Source organism: Triturus cristatus, chromosome 10 (genome assembly GCF_964204655.1).
Source record: "Triturus cristatus chromosome 10, aTriCri1.1, whole genome shotgun sequence".
Classification (NCBI taxonomy): Eukaryota; Metazoa; Chordata; class Amphibia; order Caudata; family Salamandridae; genus Triturus; species Triturus cristatus.
In genome coordinates, this window is record NC_140593.1 from 874,701,638 (window position 1) to 874,723,248 (window position 21,611).

The following is a 21,611-nucleotide window of genomic DNA, read 5'->3' on the forward strand; positions in this document are numbered from 1 at the left end:
ACATATGCATTCTGGGATTCACCATAAGAATAGCTCTGGCTGCGGCGTTTTGAACAACCTGCAGCCGATTGAGTAGATATTCTGGTAAGCCCAGATATAGGACATTAACACAGTCCAACCTGGATGAAATTAGGGCTTGCACTATGGTTTTACGGTATTCAACCGGTAGCAGAGGAAGAAAGTTTTTTACCAACACATGTGCCAGCAACGGTTTGAATTTCAGTCTTCATCGCTAAATTAGCATCCAATTTGACTCCCAATTTTTACCGTACTAACTAGAGCAGAAGGAGGAGACATGTCACGGGGCCACCATTGGCTCCAGTCCTCACATGGGGTGCAACCAAAAAAGATAATTTCCGATTTTTCTGTGTTGCACTTTAGTTGGTTAAGTCACATCCAAGAAAAGACCTCCGTCAAACATCTGTTAATCTCACTCCCTCTGAAGTTAGTCCCTTTGTCGCATGTGAACAGACGTTGCATATCATCGGCATAAGAAATAATCTTCGCGCCGTGTGACTCTGCTAGAAGAGCAAGGGGGGCCATATAAATGTTAAAGAGCGTTGGGCTCAAAATTGCACCCTGCGGGACACCCACCTTCATAGAGGGAATTGCGGCTGACAGGGGAGGGGACCAGATTTCCTACTGCCGCTCACTTAGAAAGGAGGCAAACCATTTGTATACCGTGTCCCCAATACCACACTCCATTAACCTTCGCTGGAGCCGGTCATGGGGCATGGTATCAAAGGCTGCAGATAAGTCCAGTAATATCACCACAGCGCTACCCCTTTATCCAACTGTGTTTGGATCATTTCTAGGACTTCCAGTCGCGCTGTTTCAGTAGTGAGGGAGGCTCTGAAGCCCGACTGACTATCATGGAGAACATGGTTCACTTCCACATATTCCGCTAGTACTGAATTAACATACTTTTCAAGAACTTTTGAGAAAAAAGGCAGCAGAGATATAGGCCTATAGTTGGAAGAGACTGCAGGATCAGCCGTTGATTTCTTTAACAGAGGAATAATTTTTGCCTTTTTCCAACAGCTAGGTACCGTCCCCTTTTGGAGCGAGGTATTCAGAACTAAATTAACAGCATGATTTATCGTCCCCGAATTTTTGCGGGACATGGGTCTGAAGGGGAGCCAGACTTCAGTGTTGCCATGATCTCAAGGGATTTTTTTAAGGAAATGGGGGGAAATTGGATGATCGATTAACCAACCCCAGACGGCGCGGGGTCAGCACCCCATGCCTCATCAATTTTAAGTGTGTCCGTAGAAACAAAAGATTGTTGTATCAAACAAATCTTATCATGGAAATAGCTAGCCATCTGATGAACCCAAACAGAAGTGGGAATGAATGGCATGCTCACTGCACTTGGAGATGAAAAGGGTGGGCCGCACCCTTGATTTTGGAGGTGAAGTTTTTCTTTTCGGTATGCACATTATTGTAATAGGCTTTCAGAGCTTGTTTATAGATGGCTTTGTCCTCAGAGTTAAACTTGTTACGCCATACTCTCTCTAGTCGTCTGCAGGCACTCCTGCTTTTCCTAAGGGTTTCCGTAAACCACGGTGCAGAGGGGTGTACGGATTTAGCTTTACGAGTAGTGAGGGGAGCTAACTCAGAGGCATGATCTCCAAGCCAATTCTCCAAACTAAGAGCGTCAATATCGGGATCGGCGCTGAAGGGAATCGGGTACTGACCGAAAGCTGCCCTCATAGTGTCAGATATGATCTGGCTGAAGGGTCTAAAGGTGTAAGGGCGCGGTTTACCCTGAGATTGAGGATAAGGTAGAGTCTTAGGGATCCAATGAGTGTTGGACGGCTTTACAGACTTCTGCCGATGCCGTGGACTGGAAATCAATGCTGATAAGACCAAATTTATGATTTTCAGCCCCCCGGCATCGACCCGCCCATCACCGATGGGTTCGGTTAGACTGGAGAGGGTACAGACTTTTCAATATCTAGGGGTAACGATCAATGAAAATCTTTCCTGGGTCCCCCAACAGGCGAAATCACAACTTAAACTCTCCCAATTAGTGGGCGGCATCCTCAAAATGTCTAATACATCTACAATCAAGCCAGTGAGCCCCGCACTGGAGATTTACAAAGTGAAGGCGAGGGCATCGGCTCTTTATGGTGGGGAACTCTGGGGTTATACCTGTAGGCCCGAAATTCTTAATGTGGAAAATAAGTTTATGAGGCAGCTACTTGTACTCCCCCAAAGCACACCCCTCCTTCCGCTGAGATTGGATTTAGGACTGAGTTTTATCCAGGATGAGCTAGCTCTGAAACCTCTTAGGTTTTGGCGCAGGCTATGGATAACTCCAGAACTGTCCAATTATAGGCTTGAATTAAAGGATGTGCTGAATCATGGTAGTGCAGCGAAAATCCCCTGGCTTGCATTTGTGAAAAAGGAACTGGGGAAAATGGGATTTTCGGACCTTTGGTATGAGCCAGAACAGGCATGCAGGGGGGTTTCATGCAAAATGCTTGCAAAGTCCTTCATGGACTACAAACAAAACACATGGCTGCATGACTCCAAAGCTGGCCCTTTGACAACAACCTTTTTAACACTTAGACACTCATATGTTTTTGAGGAGTTTTTGAATTTCATTTACCCAGTTGGAGCTAGGAAGTTATATATCCAATGGAGATTCGCAACGCTACCACTAAGGGCATTCACAAGCAAGTGGTCTACACCAACGAGCAACTGTTGGCCTGGATACGGTGAGATCAAGGAGGATGAACTACACATGCTCTTTTTTTCCCCTGCTTACAGTAAAGCCAGAAAGTACTGGTTGGTACCCTTGTGCAAGAACATGGGCTTTGATAAATGTCTTGTTGCAATGAGAGTCCTTAAAACTGATACTTCACCGCACATAGTTTTCGCACTCTCAAAGTTCCTGCTAGCTATGTGGTCCAAGAGATTTTCTCTCATTACAGCGGCATCCAGGGGTGATTGTATATCATGATTGCATACCCTGCTTGATAATTTGATTTTATGAAATGTTTATTTATTTCCCGTGGTTTTATACATGTTTTAACTTTTTTAACTGTAATCTTTTATGACTGAAAAAATGTCGAAATAAAGATCAAATGATGATGAAAACTCAGAAGAAAATGATCAGACCACACCAACGGAAGTGGGGTATCTGTTTCAACTCTAACGTTGGAGAATATCTGATCTAAGATATGTCCCTTTTCATGGGTGGGTAGGTGTATATAAGGGGACAAATCAAAAATCTCTAAAGAGCCAAGGTCCAGGCCCAACGTCGCAGCTTTCAGGCAGTGAAGAGAGAACTGAGGGACCGTGAGGTGAAATATGCAATGCTTTTCCCAGCAAAGTTGAGAGTGGAATCGGACGGTAAATCATGGTGTTTTGAGTCACCGGAGGCAGTCTGGGTCTCGTTGGAAGGTCGGAGCAGTATGGGAGGCCACAGACGGGATCGCCCTGGCAGATCTGGTAAACACCGAGGCAGCAGTACGGGAGCTACGAACAATGGTCCAGCAGAGGAAGACGGCCAGATGACGGAGCGGGGCTGATAACCTCCAGAGGCGGTTGCGGAGAGCTGGCGCCTCGCTGAAAGCACAAGTATAGGGGGGGAGAGACAAGATTAATGGTATCTATCAGTGCAAGACATTGAGGGTATGACCTAGTGAACGGGTCAAGACTGATGGGTTTACACGATGTGATTTGAACGAAGTTAGACTAATTACAATTAGTGGATGGCTTAAATTCAAAATAACTGTGATGTGTACATGCGGGGATGGGAGTTGACTAACACCGTGCATTTTCAGCATTTCAGGGGGGGAGAGAGGCACTATGCCATGTTTGGGAGTGGGTAGTTCTAAATCCACGGGCAGGGGGGCAGGGAGGGGGGAGGGAACCGAGGGGTCAGGAAGAAGGGGGGTTTAATTGTTCATTGTTTTATTGGTATGCAAAGTGATTCTGTGATCCTAATGCGCAAAGTAGCCATGCTGAAGATTGGACGAACAAAGAGGAGTGGGCTGGTTCAAATTTTTTCTCCGTCTGCATTGATCCGTATACTTGGGAATTGTGTAATGGACAGCTATGGGGGGGGATAGAGATCGGATACTTTCTATAATGACTTGGAATGTTAATGGTGTTGGTGATAAGATTAAGAGAGGGATAGTACAGCATTATCTAAAGCGGTACTCACCTGATGTGGTTTTGTTGCAAGAAACGCACCTTGTGGGACAGAAGACTAAGGCCCTCACTAGGTAGGGGTATAAACTCCTGGTTCATGCAGATTATACCATGGGATCGAGGGGGACAGCAATCCTGGTAAAGAAGAGTACTCCTCTTATAGTTCATAAAACATGGGCAGACCCGAGGGGACGATTTGCAGGGGCAGAGGCTCAATCGGATGGAAGAGATATAAACATACTCTCTGTGTATTTACCGCCCGCTTTGGGTAAGGCAGCATTGGAGGACCTTGGAAGTAAGCTGCAGGGCCTCCGAAAGGGCACGTTAATCATGGGGGGGGGGGACTTTAATATGACTTTGGATGACACAATTGATTGCCACCCGCCGAAGTCCATAGCGCAATCCAATGCCCTTATGGCCGACTTTACGAAGTCAATGGGTTTGACAGATGTAGGTCGAGCATCCCAACCAACTGATAAATTATTCACGTACTTCTCCAATGTGCACAACAGTCTATCGCGGATTGATTATTTCCTTACGCATTTGTCCTCGATAGGTAACTTCGCCCAGTCTAGAGTTCTGCCCAGAGACATATCGGACCACTCTACAGTCTGGGTAGAATATACACACTGGGAACGGCAGGTACGCACCACCCTTGTTCTTAATTCATGGCTCCTACACATACCAGACATTTGGGAGGAACTCCGCACACAAACAGAGCACTATTTTACTGAGAATGTCGGCTCAGTTGAATCCGCTCAAACAATTTGGGAAGCATACAAGGTGGTTCTGAAAGGGCAAGCTTTATCTTTAAAGAAGGGATATATCGTCAAGAAACGTGAGCTCTTGGTCCAGGTGGAGATGGACCTCCTTGAATTGGAGCGGGATCATGCACAAGATCCCTCACCAGACACTAGTCATAGGCTCCTACTGAAGCAAGACGAATACAGAATAAAAACCAGGGAACACATGATGGATAAGTATCGCACCACCCAGCACAGACTCTACGAAATGGGTGATAGGGCTGGCAGGACACCAGCATGGTTGGAGAGGCGAGAACAGGGAACGAGATGGGTACACAAACTGACGAAACCAGGGGGCGTAACAGTGACGCATCCACGGGAAATAGTGGAGGAATTCGCTGACCACCTGGAAAAGGTATACTCCCCCTCTACCCACTACACGGCTGACGATTCGCGTTAGCTCCTCCGGGATAGTGACGTACCGGGCCTCTCAGATGTAGAGAGGGACACCCTGGAGGGAGATCTTTCGGACGATGAAATTAGCAAGGCCCTAGGACAGATTAAATCCGTTAAAGCGATGGGGCCTAACGGCATGCCGGTTGAGTTCTTAAAAGCCACTGCCTCTCTGACTGTGCCACACTTAAGGGCCATGTATGAAGAGAGCCTGGAGGTGGGTAGGTTACCAGTGGATCAGCGGCTGGCCACCATTGTAGTCATCCACACACCAGGTAAACCAGCGGACAGTTGTGGCTCCTATAGGCCAATCTCGCTGATTAATGTGGAGGCAAAGGTATTGGCGAAACGCCTGCCAAATAGGCTAGTGACGGTTATTGCATCAGTGGTCCATCCGGACCAATCTGGATTTATGCCAGGGAGGAATACGGCCCTTAATATACGGCGCCTTCACAATGTGATGGCTCGTAGGCAGTATATTGAGGAGGAGGTGGCGGTGTTATCTCTCGATGCCTCAATGGCATTCGACTCCATAGAATGGCCGTATTTGTTCAAAGCCCTGGGAAGGGTGATACCTTGCCCTAAATTCATAGCTTGGGGAAGCTGTTATATACGGACGTGTTGGGACAGGTGAGCGTTAACAGCTATACGTCCCGCACATTCAGGTTAAGAAGAGGTACTAGACAGGCATGCCCGCTATACCCGCTGATATTCTCCCTTCTGCTGGAGCTCCTTGCAGCATGGATGCGCCGAGATGTGTTGATACGAGGGCTGAGTTGGGCGGACACTGTGGAAGACCGTATATCCTTGTATGCGGATGACATACTGTTATATCTAGCCTCCCCGCACAAATCCATCAGGGTGGTGCTCGACATCTTCACGAATTTTGGCAAGTATTCGGGGTATGCGATCAATTGGCACAAGTCCGTATTGTTTATGTTGAGGGGCCCCCGACTTCAGGCTGAATGCACCATAGCGGTGGCGGAGGAGGGATTTCGATATTATGGGGTCTTTATCACATCAGATCCAGCTCTTTTTTACAGCTCCAATCTGGCCTCCCCACTGGCTAGACTACGCGCGGATGCGAAGCACTGGAGATCCCTGCCTCTCACGCTGTTGGGGCGTGCTGCACTCTTTAAAATGTTGGGCCTCCCTCGTTTTCTCTACATACTCCATAATTGTCCGCACAGAGTCCCAGACTCGTATTTTAGAGCAGTCGAGGGTGAAATCCGCACGCTGCTGTGGGATGGGAAGGCCCCCAGGGTCGCACTGAAGAAATTGACAAAGGGCTGGTATGATGGAGGCATAGCGCTGCCCGACCTGCAACTCTACTACTGGGCGGCGCAATTGGTGACTGTTAATAACTGGCTATATCACCCCCCTGACTCCGCAGTGAAGGACCTGGTTAAGGAGGGAGCTATACTTACATTTGGTGACCCTCAGAGTCAATATCATCTGGCTCAGGGAGAAATATACAGATATTTACAGATTAGACACGTGATACGGGTGGCTTTTCCGTCCCTTAATGATATACCAGAGTCGTCACCATTGGAGGACAGGCTGTTAGATGGACCTCTAAGTTCAAAGGCGATATCTCTCACATATAAAAAGTTAAGTAATAACCTGCCAGACACCTTTCCAAAGTTAAGGGAGCGGTGGCAAGATGACTTAGGCCCAATAAGCGACGAGGATTGGCAACTGGCTCTTATGTCCCCTCGGGAAGCGGCCATCACACTTAAATTCAGGCTGATACAGCTGCGGATACTTCACCGTTCATACATGACAGGGAAAACTTTGGCGAGAATAGGGTCTAGACCTGACAACCTCTGTATGAGGGGTTGCGGACAACAGGCCACCTTTTATTATACTTTGAGGAGCTGCCCCAGGATACGTGCCCTTTGGGAGGGAGCTTCGGATCACATGCAGGTAGCCTTGAGAAAGGAGATAGTGTTGTCGCCACAATTGGGATTGTTGAATATATGGGAGGCGACTGATCTCACGGAAGTCGAACAGCAATTCACAACACTGGGGTATACGTTAGTTAAACGGGAAGAGGAGAGAGGGTGGGGGGGGAGCAAACCCGCCGTCCATCACCCTGTGGGCAAAAGAGCTGGACAGATGTATGTTGGCAGAGACCGAAGTTTTTGTTGCTCGGGGGTGCCCCAAAAAATGGGATAGGAAATGGTCGCTGTGGAATAAGTATCGGGGGAAATCCCTGTATGTCACCTACGGTGGAAATCGAGATGCGTAGACATGCAGAACAGGAGAGCTTGATATGCAATTTAAATTGATGTTTGCTCAGAGACTGTGTTGACTAAATTTAACATGTCGTCCAATTATGTATGTATGGCTGTAATTAAAACCAATAAAGACATTTGCAAAAAAAACAAAAAATCTCTAAAGATTCCAGGAACCTTATTGCCTCCGAATCAGATGAATCGTCCATATGAATATTAAAATCTCCTAATAACAGGTAATGCCTATATTTGGTGAAAATTGGAGAGATGGCTTGACTGAGTGACTCTGCAAACTTGCCTAGCCAGGACCAGGTGGCCTGTACATAAGAACACCAACAATTGACTGGTGGTCAGAAGCGGTGAACAGGAAACTCAGGCTTTCAGCACCCTCAATGTCCTGCGCGGATAGAATAGAGCATGAGAATGTTTTTTTTTTTAATTATTCCAATTCCGCCCCCTCTACCCACTGGCCGGTCCTTTCTTATAATCCGATAGTCCGGCGGGATAGCACCCACAATCATGGGGTGTGACCCCTCATTAAATCATGTCTCAGTCACAAACATTAAATTGGGGTCGGACTCGAGTAGGAGGTCATATAATTGAGCTTCATGCTTTTTAATAGAGCGGGTGTTCAGGAGTAGGGCCTTCAAAAGGCCGTTATCCCGGGAATCCAGGTCCAAGGCTATACCATTACTATTCTTAATTACACTTCCTCCATTATGCTTGCTGTTATAAGCAACTCACCCGTTCCCCAATGTCTTGGAGATCTGACCTGCTGTAAAACACAATATCCCTATGTGAACGAGAATAACCGGCAGCATTTCCGGCTCCGGCCTCCTCCGGGACGCTGACGGGCGCAGACGGACTTGCCTTAGGGGCGCCTTCGGCACGCCAGCGGCACGACCGCTGCGCGCTTGCGCAGCGTCCCGTTTTGTAGTCGCCAGATTTGACAACTAGACCGCACCGTATAGACAAAATGGCGGTGTCGGTCAGGGTGCTTCTCCTGATTGAGGGTTCAATTCCCACCCACAGCCAATCTAGTGACAACGTTTCAAATTCAAATTCAATTAAAGAACAGTACAATTAATGAATAAATCAGTATTTCTTAAAAACTGCTAAAAGGTTTCAATCAATTGTGCAAAACAAATAGCAGCAGAGCAGAGTTAAAAATGCTGTCAGTTTCAAAGCTTATGGGGTCGAGCGCACTTGCGCAGCGTCCCGTTTTGTAGTCGCCAGATTTGACAACTAGACCGCACCGTATAGACAAAATGGCGGTGTGGGTCAGGGGGCTTCTCCTGATTGAGGGTTCAATTCCCACCCACAACCAATCTAGTGACAAAGTTTCAAATTCAAATTCAATTAAGGAACAGTACAATTCATGAATAAATCAGTATTTCTTAATAACGGCTAAAAGTTTTCAATCAATTGTGCAAAACAAATAGCAACAGAGCAGAGTTAAAAATGCTGTCAGTTTCAAAGCTTACGGGGTCGAGCGCGCTCGCGCAGCGGCCGGTTTTGTAGTCGCCAGATTTGACAACTAGACCGCACCGTATAGACAAAATGGCGGTGTCGGTCAGGGAGCTTCTCCTTATTGAGGGTTCAATTCCCACCCACAGCCAATCTAGTGACAAAGTTTCAGATTCAAATTCAATTAAGGAACAGTACAATTCGTGAATAAATCAGTATTTCTTAAAAATGGCTAAAAGGTTTCAATCAATTGTGCAAAACAAATAGCAGCAGAGCAGAGTTAAAAATGCTGTCAGTTTCAAAGCTTACGGGGTCGAGTGCGCTCGTGCAGCGTCCTGTTTTGTAGTCGCCAGATTTGACAACTAGACCGCACCGTATAGACAAAATGGCAATGTCGGTTTGGGGGCTTCTCCTGATTGAGGGTTCTATTCCCACTCACAGCCAATCTAGTGACAAAGTTTCAAATTCAGTTAAGGAACAGTACAATTCATGAATAAATCAGTATTTCTTAAAAATGGCAAAAAGGTTTCAATCAATTGTGCAAAACAAATAGCAGCAGAGCAGAGTTAAAAATGCTGTCAGTTTCAAAGATTACCGGGTCTTACACTGTTTGTTTACTAACACTGAAATGTGGATATAAAATGGCATTCATCTTACATTGGGAGGTACTGGGTGGTGCAGAGGAATCTATTGTTGTTACTCCATCTACTGCCTCCGGCTGCAGGGTATACTCCACAAGGTACTCCATGGCTGTGGGGGTTGTTTGGGTTGATGGGCCACCTCCAGATTGTTTTGCTTCCACAAGCCTTTCCGCAACGCTTTCTTTGGCACGACGACGCAGGTCATACCACTTTTTGCACAAATCTCCAATGCTGCGCTGACCAACTCTCACTGCATTAATTTTCCTTTGCATTGCCAGCCACAATTTTCTTTTTTCTGACTCAGGGACTGGCAGTGACTGTTTCCCAAACAATTTGTCATGGCTCCTCAGCACCTCTTCGATTACTAACTCCAATTCCTTTTCACTGAACTTCTTTTGCCTTTTTCTCTCCTTCAGCGGTGTTTCTGTAGCCATGCTGCTGTCTGCACCAGTTTAAAAATCACAAACTCTTCTTAATTGCAGTTCTCCAGAAGTCTGCGACCTCCTACTCACTCTCAGCACACAGGTTACAGCATGGGTGTGGCCACTTCCTGAATCTGACATCATCATGGTGAATGGTAATACAGGAATCGCTATTTGCGACTCGGTAATTGCGAATTCGCAATCTTTGCGAGTCGGTATTTCTACATCGCAAATAGCGATTGCGATTATTACCGAAAAGCAAAATTTTGGTGATTTTTTTAATGCATTGCTTTTTGCGACTCGCAAATTGCGATTCGGTAAAAATCGCAATTTGGCAATCGCAAAACACAAGTTTGATGCATATGCCCCTTAATCTCCCTGTGCCTAACAAAAATGAATGTGTCCTTATGTAACACAACTGGTGCTCATGTAAAACGTTCGGATACCAGATACCATCGGGTCAACTTCGCGCTATACAAAACTCTGGAAAAACAATATTTAAAAAAAATGAGTGGTTGCAATGGCAGTGCCCATGTACCACCCATGTTACGCCCCTTTGATGCAAAGTAATGCGCGGCTTTGCGTTACTTTTCCATACAAATCAACGCAAATACCAAGTTGCATTGGTTTGTTAATCGCCAAAAAGGTTTAACATCGATTTAGCATTAAGATAGTAACGCTAACCCAATTCTAAACCTTTGTGAATCTTGGCCATAGTCTGGAATATTTTGGGCAAAAGAATAATAAATGTTCCTCGGTCTCATCAGAAAGCATGCATGACTGACATAAGCATGTAAGGGGACCCACGTGGATGTAAACACGACGATCAGCAAGGTGTCATACCTAAACTCCAACTTTAAAAATTCTTCTGCCTTAGGTATGCTCTTATGCAGGAGAAGGAGGAAACGTGGCGCAGCTGCCTATGGAGCTAGGCGATTCATTCTGGGCAGCAACTCTCTCCCCATATCTTGATTTGACCGCAATAATCGTAGGGGTCGTGATGGAAGAAGTCTCTTCCCAAAAATTGCCTAAACCCAGGTAATACATTGCTTTTTTTGACATATGCCAGCACAGCATCCTTTCTTCCCATTATTCCTGCATTGGTTGGAAAATTAAGTGAAAGTTGTTCATTTATAAGATAGTTCTGTCTAACGGGCTGATATTAGTGGCAAAAGGTGCACCAACTAAAATGTAGTTTCATGATTCTTTTTTATTATTTGTGGCTGAGGAGCTAGGCTAGGGTGCATGTTTGCAGGTCAGGGCAGGTCCATGCGGCTTTCTGTAAGGGCGATGGTCATCCATTTAGTCATAGTTAGGGTGTGTATTCTCATTGATATTATAATTCTTCTGCTGTGGGCACGGGAGTCTCAAGGGTCTTAAGAAATCGATTGTTTCATTCCTGATTTTATTGCATTTTTCCAGATTGCCTGTTTTTTCCTGGTTAATTTGGGCTTTATCCCTGTTGGTGTCCTGATGGTGCAAGAGACCTGTTGATGGTCTCAGATTTGTATCTAAATTTGAAGGATTTTTGTGCAATCCTTACCCTGCATGCATTTGGCAATGTGGGTGTTCCAGGGTAGTCAGTCATATTGCCCTATGCTCTTCAGGCATATATTTTCCTTATGTTGCTAGTCCTCCAATTTGAGAATCGCAGAGCGTGTGCTTTTGTGTCTGTCTGAGTGTGTGTGTATTTGTGTGCATGGGAGGGGGCAGATGCACCTGAAACTGAAGGATCCATGTAATCTATCTGAACATTCCACAGAAACTGGTCTCAGTTATTGATTCTTTTACTTTTGTAGTCATGCTAGACATTGTAATTGTGAATGTATTAATGTACTGCCCACAACCCCTGACAAGGCATTAAAGCACTTTTTCAGAGAGTAGCACGCCACTCCAGAATAGGGAGTAGAGTTGGCCTAATGACTTGGGCGGTCGACCTCAAATTTGGGGACCGGGGTTCGAGTCTCGGCAAGGACACGTAACATCCTGTGTTTTTTGGGCAAATCACTTAATCTTTACGTTCTTGACAAAAATAAATGTGTCCTGATGTAACCCAACTGGTGCTTGTAAAGCGCTCTGATACCTTCAGGTCAAGTTCTTGCTATATAAACCTCCATTAAAAAAAAGCTACTTCAGGATCTTCTATGGGAAGTTCTTCAGCTGCACAACCTTCAGCACCACAGATTTCTGGTTTCAATTGTAACTCTTCTTCTTCAGGAGCTGGCACCCTTTTGGTATGGCTTGCATGAATCCAATTAAGCAACCCTGCACACTTTACAGCTGTTGAGGTAGTCAGAATAACTTAATGCGGTTTATCCCACCTTGGTGCTAGGCACGATTTTCGAGTGTGATTCTTCACAACTAGCGTCTTCCCCAACCTGATGAGAGATAGAACGCACTCTGTCAGCAAACTCTTTGCAATATTCCAAAACCAAGTCATCAGTTATATTCAACAGCTTGTGTCCTGGTACACATGCTTGTCTCATTGCTCTTCCCATAAGTATTTCATGGGGACTCAATCCAGTATTTCTGTCTGGAATACTTCTGAGTCCCATCAGAACAAGAGGCAAAGCAGCAGGCCATTCCAGTGGGGTAGATGCACACACCATTCCGAGTCTTGACTTGATTGTGCCATTCAATTGTTCTACCACTCCAGATGCCTCTGGACGGTAAGGGCAGTGCAATTTCTGTTCGACTTTGAATGCTTCACAGATTAGTCAAATTATTTCATTATTAAAATGTGACCCTCTATCTGATTCAATCGTTACTGGAAAACCAAATCTAGGAGTGAGGTCTCTTAATAAATGTTTGGCCACTGTCAAGCTGTCATTTCTTCGGGTCGGGTATGCTTCCACCCACTTTGAAAATAAACAAACTATGACAAGTATATACTTCAACCCTCGACAAGCAGGCAGTTGAATGAAAGCTAACGGGAGTCTCACAAAAGGTCCCTCTGCCTTTCCATTCTTTCCCATGCAGACCACAGTTTTCCTGCCAGGGTTCATTTGTTGACATCTTAAACATCTCTGGCAAAAGCTTTCTGCTACATTCCTGAACTTTGTGTTAAACCAATCTTGTCTAACGAGTCGAATCATTGCATCCCTGCCCACAAGTGTGTCTCCATGGTACATTCTAGCCATTGGCGCAAGCATACTGTCTGGCATGACTGGTCTGCCATCATAACAAACCCACACACCATCTTCTGGCCATCTCTGACATCCTATTTTCACCCACTCTTCCTTTTCTCTCAAACCAGGAAGTTCACTCTCACCTTGATCCACATCGAACTCTTGCAGTTAGTAGTTTGCATATTTGGGATAAATAATAATTTCAGTAGGGGTACCCACCGTTACCAGGGTCTGCCATCATTTTGCATGATTAACTAGATCGAAAGCACTTGTCAGATGTACGAAGCATAAATACAGATGGCCCATTTTGCAGAGTGTATACTTGCTGAATATTAAATGAAGGGAGACAACCATCTATCGAGTGAGGAGACGCTGTGGAGAGCTTGTGCTGGCTGCCGTTCTCTTGCCATTTTCTTGACTTCTACAGCCTGCCTGCCATATCACTGATCCTCGCGGTACCCGCTGCGCGGGTCCCGCATCGCCTACCTTGTTGGGACTGAGGCTACATCAGACTAGAGCAGCAGGGCTGTGAGCGCCAGGGCTGGGACTCCATTTCCCAGGAGTCCCTGCGTTTGGTATCACCTGCACCTGGACGCTCTCCCTGTTTGCCCCGCCTCCAACCACCCATTTCCTTTATCTGGAACTGCTGCTGACGCTGCGCGGGAGCGCGCGGGAGTGCGCCGGGAGAAGCCCGGGACAAGGGCGGGACAGTCTGCGACAGTCCGCGACTGGCAGAGACTGGACTGGGCTATTTACGCTGCCCATTTATTTTGGTAAAACGTTTTTATCGTTGGTTGCCCCTCACAGGCTATACCTATTGTGATTGGCTACGTGACTGTATATATTGTTTTGGCGTTGCTATTGTTAAGGCTTGTTTTTTTTCTTTTTTTTTTTCTTTCTCTTTCTTAGCAGATCACTTTGTATTTCTAAGGGTAATCGTGTCCATAGTGTATTGTGGTGCACTATGTCTAATCCAAAGTTTCCTACGGCCATAAATACTATGGATAACTATCTGGTGCAGGTAGTAGCTAAAATCAACAGCGAGAGGAGAGCCTCTCTGGGGTTGGATGTATCCCCGGAACTTGCATTGATGGATTTCCCCTCAGCTGATTTACCTGATTTAGCTAGTAGCAGTAATAATGTGATATTATCTGAATCTGCTGAAAACATCAACTTGACCCAGCCTAGTTGTGTTGCTGTGGCAAGTAATAGTGAGGAGGAGACTGAATTGTATACAATAGGGGAAAAAGCCCCAGTGGTTGTTCCACGTATGACAAGAAGAGTAGGAAAGGGTCAGCCTACTCGTGGAGGCCTACGTTCAAGTCGGAAAAAGCCGGCTTCCCCACCTAATAAAGCAGCTGGGGTTGAGGAAGAGGGGTCGACTGATGATATTTGTATGGCCCTATCCAACGCTCAGTTTAAGAAGCTGTTGGGTATGATTGACTCGAAAATTGGTGGCATCGTTAAACCCCTGGTTGGCAGGATAGAACAGTTAACTGCAGAAGTGAACAGGCTGGCGGATCTCTTGGACAAAACTTTAGTTAAAGTAGAGAGTCTACCTGACGAAGACGTAACTAGAGTGGAGACTAAAAAGGGTACAGGTAGTCCGGATGATGGAGGAGCAGTGACTGCTTTGCCTAGCCAGCTGGTGGTTCCACAGCTAGCCACAGGGGTGGCTGTTTCAGGGGATGCTGTCCCTCAAGGTGAATTTATGGCTGTGAACACAGCAAAGGGTTCGGCTGAGCTCATTGTTGAGGCTTCCCCTCTGGTACTTGTGTTAGCCAACGTCCCCATATTGTCTCCAGGTCAGGAAGAGTCTACTCCTTCTCTGTTGTCTAAGTCTCTATACTGGCTGTCTAACAACATGGTGATAACTCCCTGGGGCAAGCAACAGCTGGCAGCAGAATTAGTTATGGCAAGGAGGGTGGAGTGGATTGGAAGCAGCCCTAAAAGATTTCAGGGTGATTGTGTTGTTTTAAATTTTTCAAACCCTGAAGTATGAATCGATATTCTTCCGACTCTGTTACCGCCACAGCGAAGAACTGCTGATATTATCCCTCTGACCCTAGACTTTTTCTATCACCGGAGAGGGAGGGGCCCCAACCCGTCTATGCTGCGGACGAAATGGAGCATGGTGTCAAAACTGGGGAGAAGGGGGTCACAATCTGCCGAATGCGGCTTTAACACAGGAAGAAGGGTTGTACATTCTGAAGAGTGGGGAATACATTTAGAAAATAGGTTCTCGGCTCTTTCAAACTTAGACGAATGCGACTGACTTCTTGGGGCCGAAGGTATTGTTCTATCTGAGTCAAATGATCAGGGTAGAAGCAGTCCATCTACACTTCAGGGTGTCGATTGTGGAAATAAGTTATCTCCTTCTAAGGCTATCTGTAATAGTGGCCACCCTAGTGCTGTGGATTTAGTTGTGGGTAACCTTGGCACTCCTGATCTTACCCTTAATACGCTAGGGGGTACTATGACGGGGGCACCAAACTTAATCTCTTGGAACTTGGCAGGTTTTCACTCTAAAATTGAGTGTGGGGATTGGCTTGGTTTTGTTACCTCATTTGATGTGTTTATTTCAAGAAACCTGGGCATGTGAACCTGTTTTTGTTTTGGGGTACTTAAATTTTTCTGTACCAGCTATAAAAGGACCAAGAGGGAGACCAATGGGGGGTCTTACCATCTGGGTTCGACAGTCCCTCAATTTTCTATTAAATGTATTGTGACTAATTCTAACGATATCCAGTTAATTAGGATAACTAATGATACTTCAGGTTCTCTTGATGTTTACAACGTGTATGCTAGAACCACCAAGGGTGGACAATCAGGAGTGTTAAATGCCCTGGGCGACCTCCTTGACATCAATTCACTTGGTAAGAATATTGTTATAGCAGGTGATCTTAATCGGACCTTTGAGCCCTTAGCGACTGGCGAGGCTTTTCTTGGAGGTGAAGAGGATTCACTTTGGGGTATCCCTGCTTTAGAACTGAAGCCAGTCACACGTTGGACTGAGGACATAATAGGCCTGAATGCTATGTGTCTCGAAAAGGGACTAAGAGCCTTAAATGGTAGAACAAGATCAGATATAAAAGGCTCTATGACTTTTGATAATGGGAGACACAAAAGTAGAATAGATTCCGTAATTTGTAGCATGAATCTATGGTCGTCTGTATGTGACATGGAGGTTGTTGAGAGACCTGAGAGTGATCATCACCCTCTGTGTGTGGTGCATAAATGGTGGACAGCTTTGAACGATTTGAATTGCTCTAACGTCCTTGCCCCTCCTCTTGTCATTCCTGCCAATGATTTGCGCAGGTTAAGATGGGCTACTGTGGAGACCAACCAACAGGTGATTGACACTATTAACCTAGAAAGTGATAAATCTATTATGGCCATGGAATTGATTAGTGCTCCTCTTGGCTTGGCTGAGGTGGTTAAGATCCACGATTCTCTCTTTGGTCAAATAAAAAAACATTTCCTGAAACCGGTTGCACGTAAAGGGGCAAGAGTATGCAAAAATGCAAAATGGTATAACGCCAATTGCAGAGCCGCCCGGCTCGCTTTGGGCCGTGTAATCAAAAAGAGGGATCCAGTGGCTATCTCCCTAGCCAGGAAGGACTATAAAGTCTGTATAGTAAATGCCAAAAAAGCTTGGGACGAGCAGCATTGGTTAAATCTGAAAAGAGCTAGTGACAATAGGGATTCCAGATTGTTCTGGAATATTGTTATGTGGGGTTGCGAGAAAGCAGCGGACCCCCCAAGTAACAATGTCCCTCAAGAAGACTGGGTGAAATTTTTCAGCTCTCAATACGCCGGTAATAATCAGATAGCTTGTGAGGATAGTATTGCCTGGTCTTTTTCTCAAGAGAATCTCTTCACCTATAAGGAGACAATGTCTGCCCTCAACACAGTAAAAAGAGGGCGTGCCCCTGGTTTAGATGGTGTCCCTGCTGACATCTTTGTAAACGATAAGGTGCGATGGTGTAAATATATTCATTTATTGATTAATTCCATCGCAAAAGGTGCTGAGGTTCCGGCATCCTGGCGGGGTGCTGTGATCATCCCAGTGTTTAAAAAGGGCGATAGAGCTCAGCCAGGTAATTACAGGCCAATAAGCCTCATTGACACCGTGCAAAAAATAGTTGGCCGCGTTGTTGTAAACAGACTCCTTGACTGGGCAGAGGAGAATAATATATTGTCTCCCTTCCAAGCAGGGTTCCGAAGAGCGACGAGTACTGTAGTCCAGGTCTTTCGCTTTCAATTACTGCAATGGAGGACCGTGGTGCTGGGAGAAGGCAGCCTATATGCGGCTTTTGTCGATTTACGGGCTGCCTTCGACCTGGTGCCACGGGCCAAACTGTGGCAAGTTTTACATAGCATAGGGGTTCCACCGGAGCTATTATCGCTGATAATGCGGCTCCACGAGCAAACTTTTGCGAAAATTCAGTGGGGTGGATACGGGATGGTCACAGTGGACTTTTCCGTTGAGCGTGGAGTGCGTCAAGGATGTTCAATGGCTCCGACCTTGTTCACTCTATTTATTAATGGTGTAGTCTCCCGCATGTTATCAGCGTCAGTGGATGCTCCTTCACTTGCAGATTTAAAAATTCCCATTTTAATGTTTGCGGATGACACGCTTATTTTATCAAAAACACCTAGTGGTTTACAGCGTGCTCTGACTATTTTTGATACATTTTGTGGCGAACATGGCCTAGAGGTGAATGTCACTAAAACCAAATTAATGTTTTTTAAGCCGCATCGTAATTTTAAACCAAAAATTGTCATGAATGGCCGGTCCCTAGAGGTGGTGAAATCATTTATGTATCTGGGCATACAAGTTGCAGATAATAATAGGTGGTGCGAGCACATAGACATCGCTACATTGCGACACAAGCAATTATCTGGTGCCATTAGTTTGGAACATAGGAAGTCTTTGACTAAACCTATTAAGCCAGTACTGAAGGTTTACGAAGCGAAGGCAATTGGTTCCGCTCTTTATGGGGCGGAGATGTGGGGGTTCGAAAAATTGAGTTCCCTACAAATCTCCGAGAACAAGTTTCTACGTTCCATTACAGGTACCCCGAAAAGCAGCCCATTGTTGCCTTTAAGGTATGACCTTGGTAGGAAACAAATCACGGACCTAGCTAGACTCCGCCCAATATTGTACTGGCGAAGGCTCTGGACAACTCCAGAGCTTTCTCATTATGCGGAAGGGTTTATTGATGTTATTAAGGCTGACCGTTTCCATAAGATCGGATGGCTTAAATCATTAAAAGCATCATTGATTGAGCTTGGGCTAACCTCATTATGGGCAGACCCAGCTGGTGTAACCTTTCCTGCTAAATCTGTCATAAAAAATATATTTTGGGAATATGTTGTGCACAGGAGTCTGAGTAAAGCTAGTACTGGGTCCCTGACTGCTGGCTTTCTGGAAGTCAAATTATATCCCTCTTTGGAACCCTATTGGGACATTATTACAAAGCCGGGAGACAGAAAGCTCCTTTTTCAGTTGAGAGTGGGAGCTCCTCCCATAAGGTCCTTCACATCAAAATGGGTAGAAGGGGGGTGTGACTCTTGTCCGGTATGCGGGCAGGGGAAAGAAACTCTTGGCCATTTTCTGTTCGTCTGTCAGGCTTATTGTGAGCCAAGACGTGTTTGGTTATCACCTATGTGCAGGAATCTTGGGACTACCTGCAGCTCTGTTGCTCTGCGTATTATATGCACAAGCCCAGTTACTTGGATATTAATTGCCACCGCTAAATATATGGGATGGGCATGGACGATCAGGCAGAGACTGCTAGTTATTTAACTATTCTCTGTTTGAAAATGTTTCCCATGGATATTATCATTAATTAATTTTAGATAATTAGTTTTATATGTTGGCTAAATTTTTAAGATGTATCTGTATTTTATCATATTTTTTGTTAAACAGGTATTATGGGAAATTGTCTGCAAATGAATGTACCTTAGTTGATTTAATATTGTATTATTTGATTTTAATCGATTGTATTTCAACTGCATTTTAACTATGAGTGTTTGTCCTGCTTTTATGAGTAATTACTCGAATAAAGCATTATTTGACTTGACTTGAAAATTAAATGAAGGTTGAGACACTGCTCAATTGTCCCTATCACTCTTCTGAATCCATGCTGGGGATCTGTAAGAATTTTGTTATCATTTGCCCAAATTTCCAGTCTCTCCAGGAGGATTCTACCCATCAATTTTGAGGTTGAGTCAAGAAGGGATATAGGGCCAGATGTAGGAAGCGAAATACCGATCGCAAACGCAGAAATTTGCAGAATTTCTGCGATCGCAAAAGACCAATGTGAAATGTAAAGGCATGCGCAAAAAAAGAAATTGATAAAAAAAGCGAAGTCCGTTAGCGATTCCTTATTTTGCGAATTAGAGCCACCGACTGCCAAATTGCGCCTCACAAAGTGCGAAATCGCAAAAAGAAATTCGCAGACCAATGTTAGAAAAATCGCAAATAGTTATTTCCCTGAAAATCGCTATTTGCAAATCGCAAATTACCACTAACTCAAAGCAGGTGGTAACCAGGTGCACTGCATATAAACAGCCCAAGAATGCATCAGTTCCAACACAATGGTGGCCCTCTATGTCATTGCAAGGCGGATGCAGATTCAAGCAGTAGCACAGAGGATGAGGAGGCGACAGGAATGCATATACAGAGTGCACATCACCCTTTTCCAACTCACAGAAGAAGAAATACATGACAGGTATAGGTTTCACCCCACAACCATCCTAGACCTCATACGTGACCTGCACCCCATCCTGGAGCAGCAGACACACAATACCACCACATGTGCAGGTCCTTTGTTCCCTGCACCTACTTGCATCAGGTAGTTACCAGGGGGTGATAGCTGTGGCTGGAGGTGTCTCACTAAGTTGCCTGTCATGCTTCTTCAGCACCTTCCTGAATGCCATGCTTCAAAGAATGCACCATTATATCCGGTTTCCCTAAACGCAAATGGAAGTGCATAAGACCAAGATGGATTTTTATCAGATGGCCCAGTTCCCACATGTTATAGGGTGCATCAATGGGACACATATCGCAATCTGCCCCCCCTCTGCCTGAGTAAATATATCGGAACAGGAAATCATATAATTCGATCAACCTTCAGGTCATTTGTGATGCGTCACACATCATAACTGATATAGTTGCCAAATTCCCAGGGAGCAGGCATGAATCCTACATCTTCAGGCACAGTGAAACCCATACACGTCTGGCTGGGGGTGAATTTGGCAAAGGATACCTGCTAGGTAAATGCATGTGACACACCCTGATGTATACCTTGGTTGTATTTGTTGTGCCTGTGATTGATCTCTCATCCTTTCCCACTTAGGTGACAGCGTATATGCTGTGCATGCATTCATACTCACCCATTCCTCAACCCATCTACCCCAAGTGAGAGGAGATACAATGCTGCCCATAAGTCCACGCGTAATGTGGTGGAGCGGACATTTGGACTCCTGAAGAGCAGGTTCCACTGCCTCCACAAGAATGGAGGTGCACGGCAGTACCGCCCCAAGATACGCTACAAAATCATTGCCACTTGTGCCATGCTACGCAACCTGCCCACAAAGAAGGGAACACCAGTTGAAATCACCGACTCAGAGGATGAGGGTGAGGAATGCCCACAGCCACTGCACAGCACAGTAGGTGTCATAGGAGCGGCAGATGGGAGACACAGACGTGCTGAGATCACACACAACTATTTCTAAGTAAGTAATGAGACAAAGCGTTTAATTACAATGGTGTAACAATGTTTTATTGTCCTTACATCAGGCAATAGGGGTGCACACCGCCTCACCATATTGGCCTCTGAGTGCCCTGAGTAGCACAGCGTGGCATTAACACACTGCATGCCCCTTGCATTCCACTATCAGTGGGTCACATGGGTTACCTCACCAATCTGCAAATGTCAGCAGCAGCATGGACTCATTTCCTGAAGCCAGGCACAGCAGTGCCCCGTTCAGTTTGCACACTGCCCTCCCTAAAGGACTGTTCTGCTGCTGGCCCTTCCCTTGCGTTACGCCGTCTGGTCTCAGCAACCTGTGGAGTAATGTGGCTGGTGACCTCCTCATTGTCTCCACCATCCCCAGACCCTGTGGCAGCAATGTTGGCTGTCTGGAGCAGTTCGACCGCAGTGGTGACCTGCACCAACCCTCTAGCAACATCCTGGATGCAGTGGGCCATTTCCAATTGCATGGCCACTGTTCTTCTGCTGAGGACAGAAGTGGCATTGCTTAGGCGGTTCACCGCCTTGGTGCAACCCTCCATGCGCAGTTTTTCCCTGCGCCTTGCGCCACGTTTACTGTCCAATTTTGTGCA